Below are 19,708 nucleotides of genomic sequence, written 5' to 3' on the forward strand. Positions count from 1 at the left end.
ATGTATCCATCTGAAGGTCAATTAGAATAGCTGTAAAGTCAGCACCTTCCTATGAACGTTACTATGCCTGGCACTTTTTCATGGTGGCAACTGTCATGTAAAAAGTACTTAACTACATTAAACAATTCTACTTAATTTGTAAGCACAAATAATTATCTAAGAATATAGTGATTTAAAGGTAGATAAGTCTGAAGACAGAAAAGAGACCAAATGACTTGTAATCATCTTTATGTTCACTGAGGCACTGCTATCACCGCTTTTAATAGCCAATACAGGGAGGTGCACCTGGGTGGCTCAGTGGGGTTAAGCATCCGACTTCCGCTCAGGTCATGATCTCATGATTCCTGGGTTCAAATCCTGCATCAGGCTCTGTACTGACAGCTCAGAACCTGGAGCCTGCTTCCAGATTCTGTGTCTCCCTCTCTCTGTTCCCCTCTCCTGCTCATGCTCTATCTCTCTCTGTCTCTCAAAAAGAAATAAACATTAAAAAATTTTTTTAAACAGGCAATACAATATAAGGAATTTTTCTAAACATACAATTAAATTCAAATTTTTCATAGACTGAAAAATTCTCTTTTTGGTAGGGGTTAAAGTTCTGATTCTCTAATTACTTACTTACTTGCTTGCTTACTTACTTACTTACTTACTTACATTAACCTTTAGCATTATTTTCCAGCCAATTTTTCATTTACTAGCCAATCCAAGGCCAGAATTCAAATATAAAAAACACAAAACTAGGAAATAAAAAATAAATTTCATGCTCTCGATAATTTTACAGAATAAATTTTTTCAGTAGTGAGCATCTTTGAATTTTCTACTAAAATGTTCCCTCCATAGATGATCACCATTCATCATGATTTCAAAGCACATTAAAAAATTATAATAAAAGTCGTTTCCTAGGTTCGAGTGAAGGGAACAACTGCAATTGTTTTCCACTATTCTTGCCTACTTGTTCTGGAACTTGGGTGCCCTCATACTGACCTATTTTGTTTATTACTGGTCCATCCAATTCACCTCTTGGCTGTCTGCTCAGCCAGTTCTTCAATAGATCCTCCTGTTTGTCACCCAGCTTATCTTCTTGCCAACTAATATATCATCTTCCATCTGTTTAAATTCCTATGTTCTTTCTGGCACAGCTCTGCCTCCAGATTCCCTCCCAGCCACCTACCTTGCTGCCCTCCATCTGCTAGCATGACTAGTGTCTTTTCTAACCTATTATCAATCTAAATTGTCTTCAACTTTCCACTTGAATTTCTTTATCAAAGGCTCATCTCTTAAAGGGTTACTGCAATTGCAATCATAACATATCATACAATCTTGAAGTAGAAAGGGAAGTTAAAAACCATTAGGTTCAAACATGCATTTCATGTTTTAATTCTTCTACCCTTTAAAGTCAATTAATGTTCTCAATTTCTCTCAGTGATGGTATTTTGAAGTAATAGAGTGTACCACTGAAAGAGATCATTACTGTCTTTTGGTATATATTCTTCAGAGCACTACCTCTGTGTGGCCCAATTCTTATTAGTCTTAAAGTTAATTGTGTTTGGTTCATTGTTCCAAAGTTTGGCATTTACTGATTACCAAAAACCTTTTTTTGGACACCACATTTTCAAGACAATTCAATTCAATTTTGTAGGCTTAATGTAGCAGAAATATTTCTTAATTAGGATGTGTGTTGCTCACTGGATACCAAAGACATTATATAAACAACACTAGCATTTGACAATTACAGTTTCAGAGTTTGATATTTTAGGAGAATAAGGTGGCATTTTCCCTTGACATTGATTTAGTTGCTGGATGAGGTAGATGCTTGTTTTTATGTAACAGAAATGCTACAAGTTAAAGCAGACTCAGGAAAATGATGAAACTTTAGACCTATGTAGCTTGCCATTAGACTAAAAACTTCTAATTGTCCATTCATATTTCTAGAGGATATCCCCTCCCTCTTTCAACCACAGCTTAGAAAAAAGCTAAGCTTATGTTTAGAGGAGGTTCACTCAGGATCTGCCCTTAAATCTGAAATAATATAGCAATTTAATAACATGGTAATTATTTTTAAAGACTTAAATCATTTATTTTAATTTTTTTTCAACGTTTATTTATTTTTGGGACAGAGAGAGACAGAGCATGAACGGGGGAGGGGCAGAGAGAGAGGGAGACACAGAATCGGAAACCGGCTCCAGGCTCTGAGCCATCAGCCCAGAGCCCGACGCGGGGCTTGAACTCACAGACGGGGAGATCGTGACCTGGCTGAAGTCGAACGCTTAACCGACTGGCGCCCCTTAAATCATTTATTTTAAATACTGGGAATATATAATTTCCATTGATGTTAATTGGTGTTAAAGATGTTAAGACTTCTGGGCGCCTGGGTGGCGCAGTCGGTTAAGCGTCCGACTTCAGCCAGGTTACGATCTCGCGGTCCGTGAGTTCGAGCCCCGCCTCAGGCTCTGGGCTGATGGCTCAGAGCCGGGAGCCTGCTTCCGATTCTGTGTCTCCCTCTCTCTCTGCCCCTCCCCCGTTCATGCTCTGTCTCTCTCTGTCCCAAAAATAAATAAACGTTGAAAAAAAAAATTTAAAAAAAAAAAAGATGTTAAGACTTCTTCATGTTTGTTTTAACACAGGTTTTATTATTATTTGAGTATGGTAAAGCCAATGGATCTGATGATAACTGCCACTGAAAAGATACTTGTTATACTCACAGATCCCAAGAGAAGGGGGGCATACCATGCATGGGGGCACACAGGGAATCTTAGGGCTTGGGGGTCAATCAAGAGGCAGAAGGAGAGGGGGAACTATAGGCAAAAAGCCTTTAGTGTGATTTTCTCAGGAAGGAGAGAGGATAAAAGTGGATTTACGGGGGCTAGTTTGAATTACTTCAGAAGCTCTGGGTAAGCACCAGAGCCATCCCTAGTTGTCTGGTACAGGTCCCAGGGGTGATTAGGGCAGGAAGAAATTGGCCAGAGTGTGAAAACCTTGATAAAGAAGAAGGTTTAAGGCGTGGACTCCAGGTTGCTTGATTTGCACTTGAAAAGTTCACTCAGGGGTCATTGGTTTACTAACTAGTAATTGGCTAACCTCAGGAAGGGCAATCCTCCCAGGGTCAGCAAAGCGAGGCATTAGAATATAGAAAATAAAAGGCAAGATTAATACAATATTTAATTTAGAATGAACAATCATTTAAAAATGTTCACCATTCATCTGATTCAGGGGTCGGAAACTTTTTGAGCATTAAATGCCCCCAATGGGATTGAATAACAGATGTGAGTGCCCAATCACTATAAAAATAAGTCTAAACATGTTATTCTAGTGGTTAGGGTCTTAATAATCTGCTCCCACCGTCTTTGTTCTCAACTCTACCAGTCCAATTCCTCTATTTCATCCCTAACACTGGAATATAAAATATTAATTTTTGCTTCCATGCTTTTATGTATATTCTTCTCCTGGGCTCCATTTAAAAATTTTGATTATGGTTCCTTATTTGTCTTATGACACTTAAACTTTTACCAAATGTTTTAGATGACACTATGTTGTACTTTTTTTTCCTACATTTGAATTATTTGCTCTAGTGAAAGCACCGCCCCTCTTCTTTTTTCACAACTAGAGAGCCAGAATCCCTAGCAAGAGCACACAGGAAGATCTTTAAATAAATTCTTCATTACACTGAGTTGTTTTATGAGAGGAAAGTGACTAGAAAGCAATGAAAAACAGAGTAAAATTTATATTTATAATCAGAGGGAAGACATTGCTGAAACATTCATGAAGCTGTATTAAAATGACACATCCCTCAGAGTCAAATTCTAGGAGCATTTTTAAAAGGAAAATAATTCAAACACTAATTTCTTAGAAAATATATTTTAGGGAGAAATTAATGTTACTATTTTTCCAAAGGGAGAAAAGAGAAGATACAATTTCTTGGTGTCACTCTTTGTTATAAATTCATACTTAAAAAAGTTTCTGAATTTTACAAAGTTTACAATTCTTCAGAACTATTTACTAAAAAAATACAGGGAAGACTTCCTTATCATAAAAAAATAAACTCAGATTGAAAAAAACTTTTATGTGTGTTTTAAGTTTGGAAAATGGACATATTATCTCTCTTCAAATGTTTTTAGTCTCCTAATCTTCCATTAAACGATTCGTAACTTTTTTACAACCCTAGTTTATGGCTAATGTTAAATACAGGACATATAGAGATATATAAAAATATAGAGATAGACTTTTACTTAGATTTATTATAACATATGTACAAACAACCCTTATTAGTATAAGTATTATACTAAAAAGAAAACGGACAGCTTACCATTTTAAAATACCCTTCACTGATTTCTTACTCTACTAAGTCACCTTTAAAATACATTTTTAAAGTAAATTACAAAGCCTTACGTTAGTGAATCATAATATTTCAGAATTCTTATAAATTGATTTTAAGGGCATTAATTATGTATATCAATTATTCATTAAGTACATTTTTCTTTCAAAATCTTATAGCTAATATTTCACTGCTATATGGGTTTCTCATTCCATTTCCTCTTTCCATTTATCATACCCTTTTTGTATGTCCTCAGTCTCCTTTCTAACTGTATCTAATATGATTATGCTTTGCCATAATAATCATTATTTAAACTCATTTTGGCGTCTCACTTCATATACTGTGGTCAATATTCAAATTTTCTCATTAATCTCTTGTTAGTTTCTCCCAATTGACAATCTATAAAAATTAATTACAACTACTGTGGGAACTGGGAGCAGAGCACATCTCATTCCTGATTTCCTTCACATGATCCAGGAAATATTCTTTATCTAACCATCACATATTTTCAGTGATATTGAGTAATGGTTTGAGTTGAGACTAGAACAATGACAGAGAGATTTAACAAGTGCAGTGCTACTCGGACCCCTTTGTTTATACAATCTCCCCATGTTAGCCCATTAATTTTACTGCTACGTTCTTGTCATCCAGCATGGGGGCTTTTCTTCTACTGTCACCTCAGCCTGATCAAACAAGTAGCACTGCCATTATGCTCATCACTCAGAATTTAGTATGTCTTTGGGCATAAATATCTTTTAGTTTCTGCCCCCTCCGTTCTTTTTCATTTTCATTTCTATTCCATTTTACTAGCTGTTAATGGGCCACCTCAGTCAGGAAGCATTTGAGCAGGAATGAACACCATGACTCAGCATCAGGAGACTCTAAAATGTATAGGGGCAGCTACTTCTCCTTCCTATCTTCCCCTCCCTAAGGAAAAACTCAACGTGTGAGTTTCCTCCTGTGCCTAAACTAGCTCAGCTTTGCAGATTTAAACACGCTCTATAATGTGAGTTCTGTGCCACCATACTACCAGGCAGTTGAAAGGAAACTCAAATATAATAGAGTAATACCACGACAGAATTAAAATGCATTGTGAAATGCTTGAAAGGTAGTTTCCCTGTGTTCTTATTATCATTACTCTGTATTTCTCTCCTTTTTTTTTTTCTAATAGGTGATGCTTATTCACAAGGCATACTTAGCATTATCTATTACTGGTTCTTGATGGATTATTTAGCAAACATAATTTTAAAAACTTAGCATCATATTTGAGGAAGGACATATACATACATGTTACATTGCGTATATTATGTTCTATCAATTATATATTATAGTGTATATGTGTAGAAATACATATGTGTACATATATGCATGTGTGTATATATACTAACAGTGTGTATATATATATACATTAATAGTGCATATTTACTGTTTAAAATTATCCTTAAAATGTTATATTTAATGCTATTTTCCCACCCTGAAGAGAGGTCAAGGAATTCATATCATACCGCACATTATTTGCATATTTATTAATTATTTGCCATGATATTTAAACAAGCAGTTTTAATTCACAAAGACTGATAAATATAGTAGTACATTATTTTTACTGTTCAGTTTTTCAGAGTTTTTGTGGATTTTATTTGGCTTTTCTATACTGGGTTCTATAATTCCATAAGCTTAATTTTGAAAACATCAAGAAAAAAAATAAAACTTTTCGGGGGGGTTGTAGTAAATTCAAAATATGCCATCTACCCACTCTTTTTAAAGTAAGGCATTCTGGACAGGAAGAAAGAAAACAAAACACGTAGAAGTCAAACTGTTTTGTTTCTGACAACAAGGTCTTCCTTCAAGGACATGCTATTCCAAATTATTTCAATTCCATCTGTTCAATTTGTATGCAACACAGTATTTGAGTTTGAGTACCTCAGTGCCATCCTCTACTTCTGGTAGAAGGATTGAACATTTTTGGTGTCTATCAACATCTTTCACCATCATTTGAAAATGTTGACAATAAGGAAATAATCTGCGCCAAAGGAATACCACAACCCTGCTAAAACTTCTCCAGAAGGAGATAATTTTTTTTTTATTGATTCAGCTCACGCTCAGTGCTGCCCCTCCCCAATTTGCAGGCTAGCTACCTAAGACACACACATCGGAGCTCTGGTACATTCTTGAATAGCTTTTGCATGCAAATAAAATACCTTACGGCACAATACTGTCAAAAATATAAAATAAAGTCACCTTTCAATGAACAAAACAATTCAGAACCCTGATGCTGCATCGCAATACTGAGGTCTGAGTCAACGTTACTAATACCGCATCACCGTTATCCCAACTCAGCACATTCTCACTTACAATTACCTAGAGAAAAACCTTGTGCTTACCTGATATGCTGAGTTATCTGTTGTGCTGGGTATAGTATTTATTGCAAATTGTCCATTTGAATAAATGCAGCGACAGTTATACCACAATACGCCTCTCTCCTGCAGCAGAAAGCAAGTTAAAAGGACTTCAAGCTGTGACCTCAGAGGCAGGCACAGCCGCTCCCATCCTTCAGCCAACCTTCTGGGAAGAGCAGGTTAGATGACAGCGAAGCTGGCTCTCTACATAGCAATACTTTCAAATAAAGCATTCTGTGCTGGGAGCTGGGGGATTTACATCTTCCAAATTCGGCTGGCCTGAGTCAATGCTGCTTCTATGCCTGAAAATATTAAGCATTTCACTGCAGTCACTTAACGCAAGAAACTATCTGAGGCGACCTCACAAACCCTGTCATTCTGTTCGGAGACTAAAGAATGAGCACCGCATGCATAATTCATGCATTAAAATCTTCAATGCACTTCCTGTAGCTGCTGTTCTAATCCAGTAATGGGCTATTGATCACCTCATCGCTAAGACAATTGAAGCTCCGCAATTGGTTTATTTCCACAAATAAAATTACAACCTAAATCACAGGCAGAAGGCTCCAACTCTGCAACATCCACTCAGGGAAAACACTCACATCGAGGAGATAACATTTGCATACTGCAGAATGTTTAAACTGGACTCTCTTTGGCAGAAACACTGTACTATCTGCTTCTTTTATTCAAAAGACATACTTTCTGCAGATTTAGACTGAATATTTTACATTATAAGTGAGATATACAGAGTTGTTTTTTTTCCTTACCATTTCAGGAAAATCAACAGGCTAAACTGAAAATTAAGAAAAAAAAATAAAACATAAAGAGTGATGTATGGCTACAAATTATAGGAGATTTTTCCTGGATTCATGTGGATAACCTTTCTTAGAGGACTTTAATTTAAAAATAATTAACTTTTATTTGAATAATGTGGAAGACATTTTTTTAATCACCATAGTGGGTACATGTGTTCATTACTGCTAAGTATTTTGGATGGTAAGCACCTTTTTTTTCTGGTAATGTCAATAGTTCTGAAAGCCCTTTCTCTTAGAATTCAAGCTTCTAAGAACACACCATGGTTTCTATTGCTCTTTTTTCAGTGTCTCAAAAAAGAAACCTTTAAAACAAAATGTTCATTTCATTAGGGTGATATTCATCAAGGAAAAATACACATAGCATTTTAAAATGTCATAATAATATTTACAACAAACACTAGAGTGAGAGAGTCATGTAAAACAGCAAATGTATACAAATGCTTGTCAATTTCCCAAAGTATCTTTAGTGTAAAAATTAATTAAGCTTTCTTTTTCCACCAAAAGGAGACTAAATATGATGTTATTAAGATCATTTAGAAGCCTAATACCGTGTCTTTCCAAAGCCTCTCTTTATTACATATACATAGGTACCAGGTACACATACAAGTGTCATAGTTTTGTGTTATCACATCTGACTATTTGTAAGATCTGAGTGAAATCGGCAATTTCACAGCTCAGGGCTAGACTAGACTAGAGAATAATATAGACCGAGATATAGACCAAGGATAGAATATAACCAAGGTTTGCCATCTAACAGTTACACTGCACAAGAAGCAGTTCAGCCTTGGAGGAAGAATGGTCACAGTGATTTCCAGTCAATAAACCAGGAGCAACTGATATCAGCCTGTGAGGGTAGGAGGAGTGCTGATGACAACATGGATGGAGTTCACGGAAGTTCGGGGAAACATTTCTTTCTTCCAATGCATGTGAGAGCGTGCCTACTAGGTCATAGAAAAGATAATTGCACCTAACTGATCAAAATGATGCTAAAATATTCTAAATGGCAGTCTGAGAAATTAACCATCCAATTGCTATGCTTATTACATATCCCACATTCCATAATGTTTTGTCCTACCCCGGGCAGACTATATGCACATTTATATATATTGCCTCTAACCTAATAAACTTCAAGTGAACTACAATGTAGACCTTATTTTAAAATATTTATCTGAATGACATTCTTTATTCTTTAAACAGAAGATTGAAAGTCTTCAAACATTTTAAAAATCATAGAAGTTATAGCTAAGGATTAATATCTTGCCATGAGTTTTATCAAATTAATCACCTATAGAAGCAGTTTGTATGAAGATAACATCTCATTTAAAAATAGTAGGAAATTGAAAACTTTAAAATTTAAGTTATCAGGTATGGGGATATAGAGTACAATCATTTTGGAGATATAAATTGCTGACATAAACTAAAATAATTACTCATGTAAGCATTAGAAAATTAACCTCTCTGAGATGACGTGATTCAATAATGCATAACCAGGTGGATAGGAAAAGCTGAGTTCATCCCTCCTGCGGTGAGTGAGGACAAAGTCAGTATCTTTTCTCCCATACAAATACTCAAGACCCAAGTCTACAATGAAGATAGCAACTTTGTATCTACTTGGTGAATTTTCACTATCAGTGGTCTTAAAGGTGGGGAGAGACCTGAGAAACACACACACAAACACCTCATCAACCTAGAAGAGACCAACACTAGAAGTCTACAAAGAAGAATACGGCATGAGAAAAGTTATACAGGTGGTAAATCCCTAAAACATCAGAGTGGGAGCCACAAGTAAGCCTGAATCAAAACAACTCAGGAAAAGTAGCCAATTATACTCTTAGATAAAACAAACCCAAAGGTGATAATAAGAACCAATTTCCACTTTCCGGAAGTCCAGCGATGCGTAAGAAAGACACTTGACCGATCTTTTCAAATAGATGGAAAACAGAGATGGAGATTTTGAGATGAATTTCATCTCTTTGCAGATCAAGAGGCTTTCCAATATTTTGAATTTATAAAGCATGTAAAATATAAACTCCGTAATGTACGATAGGGTCAATAAAATGAATCAAAATTTGGAAATAAATCAAAGCATATTTAGTCTACTAAACTTGTGATATCTATTAAGATATATAACTAGACTGTCTGACTACTGTCATTTGGAAAAAACGCATAATTTACATCCATTATAAGAAAACATAATGACATGTAACCTTAGGAAAATAACTGAGGCTACCAAAGTTTCTACATTCCTGAGCTCAAGGAATGTAGGAGCAGACTGCATTTGTTCTCTGAGATTTAAGACACTCCTTCTTTTCTTGCTCTGTCCTACCAATACTATAATCATCCCCTAATCATAGCACATTCATTTAATTAAACATATTTATTATGTACCTTCTACGAGAAAGGAATTGTGCTAGATGCTAGGAAAACAAGTATGTACAGGTCAGTGGCTGCCTCCAAAGTAATCATACTTTAATGATGAAAACAGGTAAATACATAGATGCAGAGTGATGAATATAATCACTTTGATATACTTTAAGATATGCAAATGAGATAATTACTAAAAGGCACTGTGTCTGCATGCTAAATAACTGCTGGGTAAGTGTTAATTGTTAATTTTTATTCCACTAGATGAGGCATAGAGGTATAGTAACAGAAGAAATACTGGCATTACCAACTGCCCATAGGGCATGAGGAAGTGATTCATGGAGGTGGTGATAGTTAAAAAAAATTGAGTGGTATAAAGGAACTAACATGGGTTTTAATGATTGACAAATTTGAAAATAAATTCAGGCTTCTTTGAATTTATGTTACTTTGCACATGCTACCCATATTCCATGAAGAGCAACTTTATATCATTCATGTCATATAGAAATCAAGTTAAACATCCATCTCTAGCTTTCTGTGAAAATTAAAAAGTAATTTAGAGCACAAGAGTTAAAATATAGTTTTTGTAGTCATACAGATGAGACTTTAAATTCCACCTTGATTTCCTCATCTTTAAGATGGAGAGGATATCAACATCTTAGAGTTATTAGGAAATTCAAATATTGCAATGTCTATATGTCACTTAACACAGTTCTTGACCCAGTAAGACTTTAGAAACATTGATTCATTTTTCCCCAAAGCTTAATCTTGGAGAATATTTTTGATGGAAACTTCATTTTCAGTAAGGAGAACCATGTGCATTTGTGGCAAGGTAGGATATCACATAATATGCTTGAGAAACTGAATTGTGTACGTTATGAGAATCTGAATACAATAGACATTTGTCAGGTGATAAGGCACAATTATATAAAATCTGATTTATATAAGACTCTTTTAAAAACTTTGTTACAATTCTGACTATATAGAACATTTTTAGCACTGTTAAGAAGTTTGAAGCTATTCTGCAGAGAAAGAAATACTTAAAGATTTCACCAAGAGAATAATATGACTAGATTTTGTGGCTGGAAGATAGACTGGAAGCAGTAAACAGATGAAAAGAATATGTTTAAGAGAATACTATTTGGAATCTACCAGAAGTGATAAGGATCTAAACAAGGCAGATATAGGGATGTTTAAATATTCTAGAGATATTTAAACACCAGAGTCAGTAGAACTAAGTAGTATGAAGAGGTTGGGAGGAATCCTGGAAGGCTTTCAGGACTTGGGTAACTCAGTGTCCTTCTCTCACTCCTATCCAAAGGATAAAAGAATGACTGATATTATAAGAAGATGGTGAGATGAGATTATAATATTATACACAGCAAGGGAGGAATAAACCACCAACAAGATGAAGAGTTGGTAAAGAATTGGATACTTAAAGAATTTACAGCAGACATTTTGAGAATGAAACTGTAGCTCACTAGGTGTTTGGGAGCAACCAGAATTGTTTAAGGAAGTCAAAGAAATAACTCAGACTTGAAATTGTGCAATGAAAATAAGGTGGATACCCTGAGATGTAGGAAACAAAATGAACTGAAAGCCCTATGTTAACTTGCTATCTTGACATCATTTACAAATTGATTGCAAAAGGGAAAACTTCTAGTATATATTAAACATATCCCATAAGAATACGCAATGCTCAGTACAGCCCTTGTGAAATAAGTAGCACTTACTTCTACTTACCATGAGGAGTTCCGCTCAAAGAAACTTAAGAAATTTGGCCACATCACATTACTCGGCGATAAAAAAGAAAGAAATCTTGCCATTTGCAACAACGTGAATGGAACTAGAGTGCATTATAGTGAGTGAAATAAGTCAGAGAAACACAAATACGTGACTTCACTCATATGTGGAATTTAAGATACAAAACAGAGGAGCATAAGGGAAGGGAAGGGAAGCAAAAATAATATAAAAACAGGGAGGGAGACAAACCATAAGAGACTCTTAAATACAGAGAACAAACTGAGGGTTGCTGGTGGGGTTTCGGGTGAGGGGATGCGCTAAATGGGCAAGGGGCATTAAGCAGGGCACTTGTTGGGACGAGCACTGGGTGTTATATGTAGGGGATGAATCTAAATTCTATTCCTGGTATCATTATTACACTAAATGTTAACTAACTTGGATGTAAAATTGTAAAAATAATAATTAAAAAAGACCCAATTATAATTCAATCTCCATGTAAAATAAAGGTACTAAGAATCCTACTAATGGTTACAAGTATAATTGAAAAATATAATGTGGGGCGCCTGGGTGGCGCAGTCGCTTAAGCGTCCGACTTCAGCCAGGTCACGATCTCGCAGTCCGTGAGTTCGAGCCCCGCGTCAGGCTCTGGGCGGATGGCTCAGAGCCTGGAGCCTGTTTCCGATTCTGTGTCTCCCTCTCTCTCTGCCCCTCCCCCGTTCATGCTCTGTCTCTCTCTGTCCCAAAAATAAATAAACGTTGAAAAAAAAAAAATTAAAAAAAAAAAAAAGAAAAAAAAGAAAAATATAATGTAAAGCCTTTCAAGTCTGTGAAGGTATAATATCTCCCAAATAATTATTACAATCCTTATTTAATCATATTTACTTTTAGTTATTTTAAGAGAGGCAGGTTTTTTTTTTATTTAAATTCCAGTTAGTTAACATACAGTGTAATATTAGTTTCAGGTGTTCAATATAGTGATTCAACAGTTCCATATATCATCCAGTACTCATCACAAGTGCACAGTTTAATCCCTATCACCAATTTACGGTAGTTTTTCTTTTTAAGTGACTAAAAGCTCTTGAAGGTATATTTAACTTCAAGTCAAGACATCAGCAACCAATTCTACCCCATGAGATCTACTGAACATCTCTGCATATATGCCAATCTGTCTCTAGATACACATTAGGGAAAAGCTTTGAAAATTATATCCTACTTGGAAAAAAAAATAATAAAATAAAATAAAATAATTAGGGGCGCCTGGGTAGCTCAGTGGGTTGAGTGTCTGACTTCGGCTCAGTTCATGATCTCACAGCTTGTAAATTCAAGCCCCACATCGGGGTCTGTGCTGACAGAATGGAGCCTGGAGCCTGCTTCAGATTCTGGGTCTCCCTCTCTCTCTTTCTCTCTGTCCCTTCACCACTCATGCTCTGTCCCTCTCTCTCTCAAGAATAAATAAACATTAAAAAAAATTATATCCTGCTTGTCTTCTTCCAGTAACAAATTTAAATACTTACAAATCATTTTGGTCCAAATATATTTCTAGTCTCAAGATAATTTAAGCCTACCTCACTATGTCTCGATTTTTTATTTAACAGAAGTCTGTACCTTCTTAGGTCTTTTAGGATGTTTAAGCTTTTGAAAAGAATGATCCAACCCATAAGTAACTTCTTCAAGCAGGCTTACTGGGGAAAAAAGGTTGATTTTATGAATTTATGAATGAACAAATGCCAACAAAAAATAGATGATACATTTACTATAATATCTGATTGTATGATACTTTAAAATACAAACTGTTTTTGTAGACTTTTTGTAAGTTTTAGCCTCATTATTACTAAATAGATACATTTTTAACGTAACCACATCATGATTATAAAGCACAAGTATATATTGTGTGCATTCATGTGGGATTTGCATATATACACAAATATTTTAAAACTTAAATTATACTGTAGTTCATATTAATGTACATTTAACTTGCTGAATTTCCACAAACGGACTCAGCTATGTCCCTTGCACTCCGATCAACAAACAATACGTAATTAAAGGCCCACCCTCCACTACCTCCCCAAAATAGCCACTGTTCTGACTGCTAACAAGATAGGTTACATATTTTTACACAACGAATCTATAGTGATGCAGAATTCTACAGATCTAGAGCTATTTCAGAAATAAGTTGCACAAGTGTTTGGTATTCACACTCTTCCCATTCTTATTTGACCATAGTTTCAAAATATAAAAGGTAACTTTTACACTCTCATTTAATAAAGCAATTTTGTAGAAGTTCCTTTTGATATGAATACCTCAGAACACATTTTATTTTCTACCAAGAGCTAAGTCTCAAAGCAGGATATTAATGTACCAGTAAATTCTTTTGTGAAATATTTGTTTTCATGGAGTTATTACATAAGGCAATCAACTTTACTTTTTCATAAGAAGGTTTATCTTTAAATGTGCAACTGTAATTTCCTGGATAAGATTTTATCACAGATAGTTGTCCTATGAAATTAAAGAGGCATTCATAAAAGCATCTTGAAAATATAACTAATATTTTAGTTTTAGGGAGTGAATATAGGGATCTTTCTGAACAAAGTGATACTTTACTGAAATGCATGAGGATTTAAATTAAAAATTGATAAGCAATTTAAAATAGGAACAAGTTCTAATTTGTAAGGATAACCTATGACCTAGACTGCCTTCTTAGTGCAAAACTACCAAATGCAAAAAAACCCTTGGGTACAGAGGCTGTTACACAAGCCAGTAATAATTATGTTCGAAAACTACTCCTAATTAGTGATACAAAGAATGACAGGTTTATGAAACAGAGGGGAGAAAAAAAGGGGTCTGGGGCATACAAGTGTGAATGTAAAGAAACCTGGCTTTCTTCTGATCCAAATACCATTGATTTGAGCCCTTTAACAAATATTCATTGATGGGGCTTATGGATCCAAATCCAGCTCAGTGCTGAGAATTTAATGATTCTTATCCCAAAAGGTTTGGAATCAGTGGTCCATTGGAGCCAGCCCATACCAGCTTTTAAGAGTCTATTTTAATTTTGGGGAAATTGGCAAGCCAGTTTTAAATATAATTATTAATAATTTAATGATATAAACCTACATGTAAATAAATTATATTTTAGAAGCGCCTGGGTGGCTCAATTGGTTAAGTATCCAACTTCAGTTCATGTCATGACCTCACAGTTTGTGAGATCAAGCCCTGCATTGGGCTCTGTGCTGACAGCTCAGAGACTGGAGCCTGCTTCAGATTCTGTGTCTCTCTCTCTCTCCGCCCATCCCCTGCTTGCACTCTGTCTCTCCTCTCTCTCTCAAAAATAACATTAATTTTTGTAATAAATAAATAATAAATTATATTTTAAAAAGATAAATACTCAAAATATATCACTTCATATACATTTTACGATTGTCAGTGCTTTAAAGATTGTTTATACATATTTTATCTGTATGGTGGAAATGCTATATAATAGCGTGCTATTGGGCACCTCTAACTCCATGTTCAATGACATCATGTTGCTAGCTTGAAATCAACCATGGTGAAAATATTTACAGGACTGAAATCAGCAAATGCTAAAACCCAGGGTTTTTTTCTTTCCCCCTGAAAAGCCAGTTGTTAAACATTTAGCAGCATACCTCAGCTTGGAATTCAGTGTATAGAAAGTTGTAAAAGTAATTATGCCCAACCAACTCCAACAACACTATTTTCCATTTTTAATTTTAACAGTGTTCCCTCAAAATTTCAATTAATGTTACCAGTATGGACAGGGAAAAGTTGAGTTTTGGTAACCTCTCTTACCCAATTGTACAATGATTGAAACTATAGAAATGTCTGAGAATATTTATCCTAAAAGATCTGTTCTTTTTCCCTATTAAGAACTGGAAAAAACAGTCAAGATACATTCAAAGGTAGTTAGATAATCCAGGTAAACAAATAGTTTATCAATGTACCTTTCCCTTCATCAAATTATAGAAATATTCCTTTATCAAATTATAGAAATATGTTACATAATTCTAGCTATATATATATTTTTTAACCATCTGACTGTCCTTCCTTCTTCCACAATAATACTAAAAGATTATTTTTTAATATTTCTTTATTTTTGAGAGAGAAAGAGAAACACAGCACAGGGAAGTAGCAGAGAGAGAGGAAGAGAGAATCCCAAGCAGGCTCCACACTGTCAGCACAGATCCAGAGGTAGGGCTCGATCCCACAAACAGTGAGATTATGGCCTGAGCTGAAATCAAGAGTCAAACACTCAACTGATAGATCCACCCAGGCACCCCAAAAGATTTTTTAAATGATAAAAAGTTGCATATATACCGTAAGTTCCAGATGTGCATTTTTGCTATAGTTGAATAGATTATTAAGGTAGCCACCTAAAAAAAATATAACAATAATTTAAGTGTAGTGTAATGGTTTAAAAGAGTAAGATAGAGGGGTGCCTGGGTGCCTCAGTTAGTAAAGAATCCGACATCAGCTCAGGTCATGATCTCAAGGTTGGTGAGTTCTAGCTCTACATCGGGCTCTGTGCTGACAGCTCAGGTCCTGGAACCTACTTCTGATTCTGTGTCTCCCTTTCTCTCTAACTCTTCACCAGCTCGCTCTCTCTCTCTCTCTCTCTCTCTTATTTATTTATTTATTTTAATGTTTGTTTATTTTTGAGAGAGAAAGAGAGAGAAAATAAGCATTACAGATTCGACTTGAAAAATATATAGGGATAGGGGCGCCTGGGTGGCGCAGTCGGTTAAGCGTCCGACTTCAGCCAGGTCACGATCTCGCGGTCCGTGAGTTCGAGCCCCGCGTCAGGCTCTGGGCTGATGGCTCGGAGCCTGGAGCCTGTTTCCGATTCTGTGTCTCCCTCTCTCTCTGCCCCTCCCCCGTTCATGCTCTGTCTCTCTCTGTCCCAAAAATAAATAAACGTTGAAAAAAAAAAATTAAAAAAAAAAAAAAAGAAAAATATATAGGGATAGAGAATGATAATGAGATTCTGCCAGTGTATGAGAAGGATGCTGGGAGGTCCATTCTTAGTCTTAACTAGAATCTTTAAATCCCTCCTAATTTGGAGCACTTATTGGACTACCTCAGGATCTTTGATATGCTTTGATTTGGGTACAGCAGAAAGCTTCAACTTCATAAGAGAGTGGCACTAGCTTTTGGACAGACTAGCACCATCTTTAGGTTTTCTTAAGCTAGCTGTTTGGAAATATCTAACATCAGAGTTCTGCTGGAACTCTGTATACTCGTATCTTAAACGCTACTATAGTTAAAGTCTTTATCCAACCCTTTAAAATACCTTAAATTAGTTGTGAATTAAATTTAACCAAAGTGGCAACAAAGCCTCCGTCTGGATCTACTATAAATTACATTGACTCAGACGTCCAGACTGGTGACCTGAAAGAAGGAGCATGCTTTGTCCTGGTGATAAATATTATTACTTTAGTCCTTATTTTCCTTTCACACACAACCTACAATATACAATAAAAAACTATTGTGGGATATCAAAAGAGACAAGAAACTGTGTCCCATATCAAGAGAGTAAAGAGTAAAGTAGGAGTAGATTCAATAATATAGGGACATAGAATATTTTAAGATTGGAGGATGTTTGAGGAGATGAGACTTGAAAATGTATTTTATAGTCACTTAAAAATAAGGTGGACCTGGCTGGCTTAGTCATTAGAGCATGTGGCTTTTGACCTTGGGGCCATGAGCTCAAGACCCATGTTAGGAGCAGAGATTACTTAAATAAATAAACTTAAAAAAAATGTATATTGTAGTCAAATGGTGAAGATAAATAAACTGAGTCTGAAAGGAGACACTGACTGTAAGCATAAAGAAGCAAGAAGACCAAGAGGAAGTCCACCTTCTCCGCCAGATGTTGACGAAGGACCTGGAGGAGTCACAGGGCAGCGAGTCCTGGGAGGCCCTGTGAGCCACTGAGCTCAGGGTCCAGCTGGCCCAGAAGGAGCAGGAGCTAGCGGGAGCCAAAGAAGCCTCGCAGGCCATGAAAGCCGATCGGAAGTGCCTGAGGGGCGAGAAGACCGACCTGGTGAGCCAGATGCAGCAGCTGAACACCACGCTGGAGAGCTGCAAAGGAGCAGCTGTGAGACCATCTGCAACCAGCAGCAGCACCGCAAGGGCAACCCAAGGCACACCACAGAGGTCCTGGCTTCCCCTGTGAGCCATGGGTGCTGTGCTGAGCATTTCAGGGGCACTGTGGCCATCCTGGGCTTTAATGGCCAGCACGTCTCCTGTCTTTCAGTGAGTCATCAACTTTTACAAATGTGCTTTTACTTGAAAATAAAATTTCCAGGGGCGCCTGGGTGGCGCAGTCGGTTAAGCGGCCGACTTCAGCCAGGTCACGATCTCGCGGTCCGTGAGTTCGAGCCCCGCGTCGGGCTCTGGGCTGATGGCTCAGAGCCTGGAGCCTGTTTCCGATTCTGTGTCTCCCTCTCTCTCTGCCCCTCCCCCGTTCATGCTCTGTCTCTCTCTGTCCCAAAAATAAATAAACGTTGAAAAAAAAATTAAAAAAAAAAATAAAAAAAAAGAAAATAAAATTTCCAAAGAGATTCAAAAAAGGAAGAAAAAAAAAAAAAGAAGAAGAAGCAAGAAGAGATCAAAGACTTATCTGAGTTTGCTGACTGATTCTATGTGGGGGATAGAAGAAGCAATGTTGGGAATAATAGCAAGGTTTCTACCTTAAAAAATCAGTGGGTGTTGACAACAGCCAAAACTGATTATCCAAAAATGACAGAAAACAGTGAAGTGTATGTGTCTACTTCACCTCCCCTTTCTTGACTCCTCAGTGTCCTGTCCAATCTCTAATAACCAGAACATCCCTTTATTTGAATACTAGGACAGCATACTCTCCTGGTTCCTTCCTTCCTTCTCTAGCATTTATCTCTCATTATCAGCTCATGTATTTCCCCTTAACTATCTGTAGCCCTAAAGATTTCTCTCTCCTGCCCTATTGCCACCTCCCATCTCCATTTCTCATTTTGTGCTCTCCCTGAGTAGTCTCATCCACTCTCATAACTCAGCAGATAATGTGTAATGAATTCAAGCTTATATCTCTAGCTAAAAGATCTTTTCTGAACACCAGGTCCATCAGCCCACTTATATGCTTCATGTTTATACTTGGGTATCTCACAATCCTCTTCAAACTCAGGCAGTTCACAAATGAAATCAACTTATTTTCTCTAAATTTGGTTTTCCTTTTTACCTCTCTATGCTAGAAAATGGTACCACCATCCACTCATCTGCTCATGCCAGAAGCTGAGATCTCATCTTTCAATACTTGAAAGATCATATATTTGCTCATGAACTCCAACTGTGTCTCTAGGCAAGATATCTCTTCTGAAGTTTAGACACATAAGCTTGATATTCCTACTTGGTTCTATCACTCTGAAATAACTAGATTCTCAGTATTGTCTTCCAAAGTGGGTCGCCCTCCAGGCCTTCCTATCCTGGTGAATGGCACCACCCTACACCATGTACTCATGCCTAAAGTCTATGGCTGCACCTCTCTTTTCTACCTCCTAATTATATACTGAATTCATCTAGTTTTTTCTATCTTTATTGTCAATAACCAAGGTCAAACTATCATCATCTCTGGCTTAGACTACTGAAATAGGTGTTCTCCCCAGATCCACTCTTGTGCCTGCTAATCCATATGAAATAGCTTATGAGACCACCTAAAAGAATCTTTTAAAATGCAAATGTCATCATGTTGTTTACTGGCATAAAAACATTCAGTGTTTTCCACTACAATGAAGATAATATTGAAAATCTTCAGCAGTGCATATAATGTCCTACAGCCCCCTAACTAATCCCCTTGCTTCAACTGTTCTCTTTTCCCCTCAGGTCATCTCTCTGTTTCTTCCTAACTTCAAGAAGTTATTCCCCTTCTGCTGGGAATGATTTTTCTCCAAATATTTGCTTAGCTAATTGACTCACCTTTCGGGCTCTATCTTTTATTTAACCCCTTGAAAAGGATATAGTTCCTTCTGTGATTCATTCTCACAATACTCAGTAACTTTCCTTTACAGCTGACCCAAATTGTAATTAATTAT

General features: G+C 36.4%; 1 protein-coding gene across 5 annotated transcripts in view; it reads right to left on the bottom strand.

Annotated features, from left to right (window-relative positions):
• Positions 1-19,708, bottom strand: part of CNTN1 (contactin 1) — a 368,487-nt gene that overhangs the window by 240,788 nt on the left and 107,991 nt on the right. The window contains exon 3 of one of the 5 annotated variants that reach the window (XM_086713643.1): positions 6,691-6,789. The exons of the other annotated variants lie outside the window; for them this stretch is intronic. The gene's annotated coding sequence lies outside the window, so the exon portion shown is untranslated. The remainder of the gene's footprint in view (positions 1-6,690; positions 6,790-19,708) is intronic. 5 annotated transcript variants of the gene reach the window in all.

The sequence above is a fragment of the Puma concolor genome, chromosome B4 (genome assembly GCF_028749965.1).
Source record: "Puma concolor isolate L17-30 chromosome B4, mPumCon1.1.hap2, whole genome shotgun sequence".
NCBI classification, from domain to species: domain Eukaryota; kingdom Metazoa; phylum Chordata; class Mammalia; order Carnivora; family Felidae; genus Puma; species Puma concolor.